The sequence below is a fragment of the Procambarus clarkii genome, chromosome 83 (assembly GCF_040958095.1).
Source record: "Procambarus clarkii isolate CNS0578487 chromosome 83, FALCON_Pclarkii_2.0, whole genome shotgun sequence".
NCBI classification, from domain to species: Eukaryota; Metazoa; Arthropoda; class Malacostraca; order Decapoda; family Cambaridae; genus Procambarus; species Procambarus clarkii.
This window is the reverse complement of record NC_091232.1, coordinates 22,665,019-22,673,685: the sequence shown is the minus strand read 5'-3', so window position 1 is coordinate 22,673,685 and position 8,667 is coordinate 22,665,019. Positions and strand designations below refer to the sequence as shown.

The window sequence follows — 8,667 nt, the reverse complement described above, 5'->3', positions numbered from 1 at the left end:
GTTTCAAATTACGAAGTTTCATACCGAAAATATGCCAATTAATGTAAACTGCGATGGGTCATATTTTGCCCAAACCCCCCTGCAGTTTTTAAAATGTCTGAAATGTCGGAAATTTGACTCCTGAGTCATTTTTGAGCTGAATTCTGACTCTCTGCACCTATTTTCAATTTCAAATTACGACTTTTTATATCGAAAATATGCCAATTACTGAAAACAGCGATGGGTCATATTTTGCCCAAACCCCCTTGTAGCTTTCAAAATGTCTGAAATGTCGGAAATTTGACTCCTGAGCGTGGTTTTTGAGCCGAAGTCTGACTCTCTGCACCTATTTTCAGTTTCAAATTACGACGTTTCATACCGAAAATATGCCAACAGCGATGGGTCATATTTTGCCCAAACCCCCCTGCAGTTTTCAAAATGTCTGAAATGTCGGGAATTTGACTCCTGAGTGTGATTTTTGAGCCGAATTCTGACTCTCTGCACCTATTTTCAGTTTCAAATTACGACGTTTTATACCGAAAATATGCCAATTACTAAAAACGGCGATGTATCATATTTTGCCCAAACCCCCCTGCAGTTTACAAAATGTCTGAAATGTCAGAAATTTGACTCCTGAGCCTGATTTTTGAGCCGAATTCTGACTCTCTGCACCTATTTTCAGTTTCAAATTACGACGTTTCATACCGAAAATATGCCAATTACTGAAAATAGCGATGGGTCATATTTTGCCCACACCCTCGTGCAGTTTTCAAAATATCTGAAATGTCGGGAATTTGACTCTTGAGCGTGATTTTTGAGCCGAATTCTGACTCTCTGCACCTATTTTCAGTTTCAAATTACGAAGTTTCATACCGAAAATATGCCAATTAATGTAAACGGCGATGGGTCATATTTTGCCCAAACCCCCCTGCAGTTTTCAAAATGTCTGAATTGTCGGAAATTTGACTACTGAGCTAGATTTTTGAGCCGAATTCTGACTCTCTGCACCTATTTTCAGTTTCAAATTACGACGTTTCATACCGAAAATATGCCAATTACTGTAAACGCGATGGGTCATATTTTGCCCAAACCCTCCTGCAGTTTTCAAAATGTCTGAAATCTTGGAAATTTGACTCCTGAGCGTGATTTTTTGTCCGAATTCTGACTCTCTGCACCTATTTTCAGTTTCAAATTACGACTTTTTATACCGATAATATGCCAATTACTGACAACGGCGATGGGTCATATTTTGCCCTAATCCCCCTGCATTTTTCAAAATGTCTGAAATGTCGGAAATTTGACTCCTGAGCGTGATTTTTGAGCCGAATTCTGACTCTCTGCATTTATTTTCAGTTTCAAATAACGACTTTTCATACCGAAAATATGCTAATTTCTGAAAACGGCGGTGGGTCATATTTTGCACGAACCCCCCTGCAGTTTTTAAAATGTCTGAAATGTCGGAAATTTGACTCCTGAGCATGATTTTTGTGCCGAATTCTGACTCTCTGCACCTATTTTCAGTTTCAAATTACTATGTTTCATACCAAAAATATGCCAATTACTGTAAACGGCGATGGGTCATATTTTGCCCAAACCCCCCTGCCGTTTTCAAAATGTCTGAAGGGGGCTTCATTATTGTTTGGCCGAAAAAATTCGGCCAAACACGAAAAATTTATAAAAATACTACAACGTTCTGGCAACACCGTGGTGCAAACCGTTTAATGTTATGATAATAAATAACGTAATTAGAGTAAATTTTCCAGCCGCAATTGTCCGAAATCTGGTCCTCGCGGCTCGGGTGCGCCGTAGGGTGATGCGTCATACGTTGTAAGCGTCTAGTATTTCGCAATATAGTGGAGAATATCTTGTTATGCATATACAAATTATAAACACACTCGCTGGCAACTGTCTTCTGTGAGAGGGAGGGGCTATAATCCGATTACTGGCTCAGTAACCCTCTCAGTGTCTGTGCCGGCGGTCGTATGCCTGACGCGCTCGCACAGATCGTATTTTCTTGCATATACTGCACAATGGATATGGTATCGGACAAGAAGAAAGCTCTAAAGGCAAGAGCTCTACGCGTTAGCCAAGTAAAGAAGGAGCGTAAAGCCACTCTGAGGCAAAACAATTCTCTTGAGTGAAGAGGGCAGCCTCCCGCCCCCACAACACACTACCTGGCCTCACACCCAGGCACCCACACCTCCTGTGGCACCTGCCACACCTCTGTGGCACCTGCCACACCACCTGCGGCACCTGCCACTCAAGATCTTAGACCTGCAACTCAAGACGTTCTCCCTCTTGATGTTGCAAGATGTTGCATATTTCAGACCAATTATATTAGGTTAGTATGTATTATTTTTTATATCTTGATACTACATCATAAATAATTGTAAATATAAAGCTGCTGTCTTTTTTTTTATTTATTTTTTATTTTTTTTTTATTTTTTTTTTTTTAATAATTTTTTTTTTTTTTTTTTTATCAGGCGATCTTCATGGAACTTACACACCTTACTGAAGGAATGCCAATCTACAAGGGTGGTAATTTTGATTGAAATTGGTAGTTCATCAACCTCAGCCAAAGGTGGCTGAACTTTGACCTTCATTTTTTACAGGTAACTAATTTGCAACTATATGGTTGAATAACTTTTTTATTTATTATTCAATTTACATGGAACTTGCAAATTATATGTAGAGTCTGAGCCTCTAAAAACCCAAGTTATATATTTCCCCTAAGATCATTTATTGATTTTATATATATTTATAAACATCATTTTGTTGCATAATTTTTTGGGTGAACTTTGAAAATTTGTATTATTGCACTAAATAGGTTTGGGATAATAATGCCACTAGACAACCTTTATTATATAGTATTGTGATAGCTGCGTATCATAGAAATAATATCAGTTGATATTTGTATTTGTTATATCAACTTTAATACATGTAAAAAAATGGTTAAATTTTTTTTTTTTTTTCTCCCTTTCTATTTAGGCTGCGATGCTGAAACTTGGACCACTTGCAGCCCTCTTCACGTGTAACACGTCAATAAATTTTCATTGCACTAGAACCACTTTTATGAACCCTAACTAACGCCCCCTGAAATGTCGGAAATTTGACTCCTGAGCGTGATTTTTGAGCCGAAGTCTGACTCTCTGCACCTATTTTCAGTTTCAAATTGCGACGTTTCATACCGAAAATATGCCAATTACTGTAAACGGCGATGGGTCATATTTTGCCCAAACACCACCTGCAGTTTTCAAAATGTCTGAAATGTCGGAAATTTGACTCCTGAGCGTGATTTTTGAGCCGAATTCTGACTCTGCACCTATTTTCAGTTTCAAATTACGAATTTTTATACCGAAAATATGCCAATTACTGAAAACGGCGATGGGTCATGTTTTGCTCAAACCCCCCTACAGTTTTCAATATGTCTGAAATGTCGGAAATTTGACTCCTGTGCGTGATTTTTGAGCCGAATTTTGACTCTCTCCACCTATTTTCAGTTTCAAATTACGACGTTTCATACCGAAAATATGCCAATTACTGTAAACGGCGATGGGTCATATTTTGCCCAAACCCCCCTGCAGTTTTCAAAATGTCTGAAATGTCGGATATTTGACTCCTGAGCGTGATTTTTTATCCGAATTCTGACTCTCTGCACCTATTTTCAATTTCAAATTACGACTTTTTATACAGAAAATATGCCAACTACTGAAAACGGCGATGGGTCATATTTTGCCCAAACCCCCCTGCAGTTTTCAAAATGTCTGAAATGTCGGAAATTTGACTCCTGAACGTGATTTTTGAGCCGAATTCTGACTCTCTGCACCTATTTTCAGTTTCAAATTACGACGTTTCATACCGAAAATATGCCAATTACTGTAAACGCGATGGGTCATATTTTGCCCAAACCCTCCTGCAGTTTTCAAAATGTCTGAAATCTTGGAAATTTGACTCCTGAGCGTGATTTTTTATCCGAATTCTGACTCTTTGCACCTATTTTCAGTTTCAAATTACGACTTTTTATACCGATAATATGCCAATTACTGACAACGGCGATGGATCATATTTTGCCCTAATCCCCCTGCAGTTTTCAAAATGTCTGAAATGTACAAAATTTGACTCCTGTACGTGATTTTTGAGCCGAATTCTGACTCTCTGCACCTATTTTCAGTTTCAAATTACGAAGTTTCATACCTAAAATATGCCAATTACTGAAAACAGCGATGGGTCATATTTTGCCCGAACCCCCCTGCATTTTTAAAATGTCTGAAATGTCGGAAATTTGACTCCTGAGCGTGATTTTTGAGTCGAATTCTGACTCTCTGCATCTATTTTCAGTTTCAAATAACGGCTTTTCATACCGAAAATATGCTAATTACTGAAAACGGCGGTGGGTCATATTTTGAACGAACCCCCCTGCAGTTTTTAAAATGTCTGAAATGTCGGAAATTTGACTCCTGAGCGTGATTTTTGTGCCGAATTCTGACTCTCTGCACCTATTTTCAGTTTCAAATTACTACGTTTCATACCAAAAATATGCCAATTACTGTAAACGGCGATGGGTCATATTTTGCCCAAACCCCCCTGCCGTTTTCAAAATGTCTGAAATGTCGGAAATTTGACTCCAGAGCGTGATTTTTGAGCCGAATTCTGACTCTCTGCACCTATTTTTAGTTTCAAATTACGACGTTTCATACCTAAAATATGCCAATTACTGAAAACGGCGATGGGTCATATTTTGCCCAAAACCCCCTGCAGTTTTCAAAATGTCTAAAATGTCGGAAATTTGACTCCTGAGCGTGATTTTTGAGCCGAATTCTGACTCTCTGCACCTATTTTCAGTTTCAAATTACGAAGTTTCATACCGAAAATATGCCAATTAATGTAAACTGCGATGGGTCATATTTTGCCCAAACCCCCCTGCAGTTTTTAAAATGTCTGAAATGTCGGAAATTTGACTCCTGAGTCATTTTTGAGCTGAATTCTGACTCTCTGCACCTATTTTCAATTTCAAATTACGACTTTTTATATCGAAAATATGCCAATTACTGAAAACAGCGATGGGTCATATTTTTCCCAAACCCCCTTGTAGCTTTCAAAATGTCTGAAATGTCGGAAATTTGACTCCTGAGCGTGGTTTTTGAGCCGAAGTCTGACTCTCTGCACCTATTTTCAGTTTCAAATTACGACGTTTCATACCGAAAATATGCCAACAGCGATGGGTCATATTTTGCCCAAACCCCCCTGCAGTTTTCAAAATGTCTGAAATGTCGGGAATTTGACTCCTGAGTGTGATTTTTGAGCCGAATTCTGACTCTCTGCACCTATTTTCAGTTTCAAATTACGACGTTTTATACCGAAAATATGCCAATTACTAAAAACGGCGATGTATCATATTTTGCCCAAACCCCCCTGCAGTTTACAAAATGTCTGAAATGTCGGAAATTTGACTCCTGAGCCTGATTTTTGAGCCGAATTCTGACTCTCTGCACCTATTTTCAGTTTCAAATTACGACGTTTCATACCGAAAATATGCCAATTACTGAAAATAGCGATGGGTCATATTTTGCCCACACCCTCGTGCAGTTTTCAAAATATCTGAAATGTCGGGAATTTGACTCTTGAGCGTGATTTTTGAGCCGAATTCTGACTCTCTGCACCTATTTTCAGTTTCAAATTACGAAGTTTCATACCGAAAATATGCCAATTAATGTAAACGGCGATGGGTCATATTTTGCCCAAACCCCCCTGCAGTTTTCAAAATGTCTGAATTGTCGGAAATTTGACTACTGAGCTAGATTTTTGAGCCGAATTCTGACTCTCTGCACCTATTTTCAGTTTCAAATTACGACGTTTCATACCGAAAATATGCCAATTACTGTAAACGCGATGGGTCATATTTTGCCCAAACCCTCCTGCAGTTTTCAAAATGTCTGAAATCTTGGAAATTTGACTCCTGAGCGTGATTTTTTGTCCGAATTCTGACTCTCTGCACCTATTTTCAGTTTCAAATTACGACTTTTTATACCGATAATATGCCAATTACTGACAACGGCGATGGGTCATATTTTGCCCTAATCCCCCTGCATTTTTCAAAATGTCTGAAATGTCGGAAATTTGACTCCTGAGCGTGATTTTTGAGCCGAATTCTGACTCTCTGCATTTATTTTCAGTTTCAAATAACGACTTTTCATACCGAAAATATGCTAATTTCTGAAAACGGCGGTGGGTCATATTTTGCACGAACCCCCCTGCAGTTTTTAAAATGTCTGAAATGTCGGAAATTTGACTCCTGAGCATGATTTTTGTGCCGAATTCTGACTCTCTGCACCTATTTTCAGTTTCAAATTACTATGTTTCATACCAAAAATATGCCAATTACTGTAAACGGCGATGGGTCATATTTTGCCCAAACCCCCCTGCCGTTTTCAAAATGTCTGAAGGGGGCTTCATTATTGTTTGGCCGAAAAAATTCGGCCAAACACGAAAAATTTATAAAAATACTACAACGTTCTGGCAACACCGTGGTGCAAACCGTTTAATGTTATGATAATAAATAACGTAATTAGAGTAAATTTTCCAGCCGCAATTGTCCGAAATCTGGTCCTCGCGGCTCGGGTGCGCCGTAGGGTGATGCGTCATACGTTGTAAGCGTCTAGTATTTCGCAATATAGTGGAGAATATCTTGTTATGCATATACAAATTATAAACACACTCGCTGGCAACTGTCTTCTGTGAGAGGGAGGGGCTATAATCCGATTACTGGCTCAGTAACCCTCTCAGTGTCTGTGCCGGCGGTCGTATGCCTGACGCGCTCGCACAGATCGTATTTTCTTGCATATACTGCACAATGGATATGGTATCGGACAAGAAGAAAGCTCTAAAGGCAAGAGCTCTACGCGTTAGCCAAGTAAAGAAGGAGCGTAAAGCCACTCTGAGGCAAAACAATTCTCTTGAGTGAAGAGGGCAGCCTCCCGCCCCCACAACACACTACCTGGCCTCACACCCAGGCACCCACACCTCCTGTGGCACCTGCCACACCTCTGTGGCACCTGCCACACCACCTGCGGCACCTGCCACTCAAGATCTTAGACCTGCAACTCAAGACGTTCTCCCTCTTGATGTTGCAAGATGTTGCATATTTCAGACCAATTATATTAGGTTAGTATGTATTATTTTTTATATCTTGATACTACATCATAAATAATTGTAAATATAAAGCTGCTGTCTTTTTTTTTATTTATTTTTTATTTTTTTTTTATTTTTTTTTTTTTAATAATTTTTTTTTTTTTTTTTTTATCAGGCGATCTTCATGGAACTTACACACCTTACTGAAGGAATGCCAATCTACAAGGGTGGTAATTTTGATTGAAATTGGTAGTTCATCAACCTCAGCCAAAGGTGGCTGAACTTTGACCTTCATTTTTTACAGGTAACTAATTTGCAACTATATGGTTGAATAACTTTTTTATTTATTATTCAATTTACATGGAACTTGCAAATTATATGTAGAGTCTGAGCCTCTAAAAACCCAAGTTATATATTTCCCCTAAGATCATTTATTGATTTTATATATATTTATAAACATCATTTTGTTGCATAATTTTTTGGGTGAACTTTGAAAATTTGTATTATTGCACTAAATAGGTTTGGGATAATAATGCCACTAGACAACCTTTATTATATAGTATTGTGATAGCTGCGTATCATAGAAATAATATCAGTTGATATTTGTATTTGTTATATCAACTTTAATACATGTAAAAAAATGGTTAATTTTTTTTTTTTTTTTCTCCCTTTCTATTTAGGCTGCGATGCTGAAACTTGGACCACTTGCAGCCCTCTTCACATGTAACACGTCAATAAATTTTCATTGCACTAGAACCACTTTTATGAACCCTAACTAACGCCCCCTGAAATGTCGGAAATTTGACTCCTGAGCGTGATTTTTGAGCCGAAGTCTGACTCTCTGCACCTATTTTCAGTTTCAAATTGCGACGTTTCATACCGAAAATATGCCAATTACTGTAAACGGCGATGGGTCATATTTTGCCCAAACACCACCTGCAGTTTTCAAAATGTCTGAAATGTCGGAAATTTGACTCCTGAGCGTGATTTTTGAGCCGAATTCTGACTCTGCACCTATTTTCAGTTTCAAATTACGAATTTTTATACCGAAAATATGCCAATTACTGAAAACGGCGATGGGTCATGTTTTGCTCAAACCCCCCTACAGTTTTCAATATGTCTGAAATGTCGGAAATTTGACTCCTGTGCGTGATTTTTGAGCCGAATTTTGACTCTCTCCACCTATTTTCAGTTTCAAATTACGACGTTTCATACCGAAAATATGCCAATTACTGTAAACGGCGATGGGTCATATTTTGCCCAAACCCCCCTGCAGTTTTCAAAATGTCTGAAATGTCGGATATTTGACTCCTGAGCGTGATTTTTTATCCGAATTCTGACTCTCTGCACCTATTTTCAATTTCAAATTACGACTTTTTATACAGAAAATATGCCAACTACTGAAAACGGCGATGGGTCATATTTTGCCCAAACCCCCCTGCAGTTTTCAAAATGTCTGAAATGTCGGAAATTTGACTCCTGAACGTGATTTTTGAGCCGAATTCTGACTCTCTGCACCTATTTTCAGTTTCAAATTACGACGTTTCATACCGAAAATAT

General features: G+C 38.4%; 2 long non-coding RNA genes across 2 annotated transcripts; both read left to right on the top strand.

Annotated features, from left to right (window-relative positions):
* The first annotated feature begins 1,944 nt into the window (after nt 1–1,944).
* On the top strand, nt 1,945–3,040 carry LOC123752672 (uncharacterized). The gene is made up of 3 exons (XR_006772213.2): nt 1,945–2,320; nt 2,463–2,591; nt 2,968–3,040. It is a non-coding gene; the product is annotated as an uncharacterized lncRNA (long non-coding RNA).
* Nucleotides 3,041–6,763: 3,723 nt separating this feature from the next.
* Nucleotides 6,764–7,884, top strand: LOC138358417 (uncharacterized). The gene is made up of 3 exons (XR_011225351.1): nt 6,764–7,140; nt 7,283–7,411; nt 7,788–7,884. It is a non-coding gene; the product is annotated as an uncharacterized lncRNA (long non-coding RNA).
* Nucleotides 7,885–8,667: the final 783 nt, after the last annotated feature.